At 32.8% G+C, this 680-nt stretch overlaps 1 protein-coding gene across 1 annotated transcript in view; it reads right to left on the minus strand.

Annotated features, from left to right (window-relative positions):
- The window catches only part of ING3 (inhibitor of growth family, member 3), a 43568-nt gene that overhangs the window by 6509 nt on the left and 36379 nt on the right, over nucleotides 1–680 (minus strand). The window lies entirely within an intron of this gene.

The following is a 680-nucleotide window of genomic DNA, read 5'->3' on the forward strand; positions in this document are numbered from 1 at the left end:
ATATATTAACAGAAAACACTGGGTTGTGGGTTTGTGATTTTTTTAATAGTTTAAATAAAGCCTAGTTTTCCCTCCATCTTCACATACTCGTTACTTTTCAGAGCTTGGTAAAAGTTATACTTAGAATATTTAAAACCCTCTAGGGTCACATATTATGAATACTTGCTCCTATTCAAAGAAGCTGCAGGTATTTGAGCATCCTTTAATGGAACCTCCCTTCCAATAATAAAGTGTGAACACAGACCTCCATTATTCAAGAGTATCTCTTTCATTGTCAAAATTTAATCTCAAGGGAAATCAGAAAAATTACCAATATTTAAGTTCCAAGACCACTTAATGAAAACACTCCACCACCTTTCTTACCTACAATTATACTAGTAATAAATATTGAGCTCCTATTATGTGCTTAGCACTGGATTAAATGGCAAATACATGAAGAATGGGAAAGGATTCCTGCCTTCACAGGAACTAGAATTTAGCTGACAAATCAAGATTTACAAAAGATTTTTAACACAATAAATGTTAAAATATATAGTCTAGATGAAACAAATAAGCAACAGTTCAAAAAGAGTCGGAAGCAGCATATAAAGAAAGAAATGTAACATTGGTAGACACGGAGGAGGAACGAATGAGTTAGATAGTGAGGAATGGATTGTATTCAAATAGATGGAAAGAAAGAA

This window comes from Propithecus coquereli, unplaced genomic scaffold, assembly GCF_000956105.1.
Source record: "Propithecus coquereli isolate 6110/MARCELLA unplaced genomic scaffold, Pcoq_1.0 Scaffold4, whole genome shotgun sequence".
Classification (NCBI taxonomy): Eukaryota; Metazoa; Chordata; class Mammalia; order Primates; family Indriidae; genus Propithecus; species Propithecus coquereli.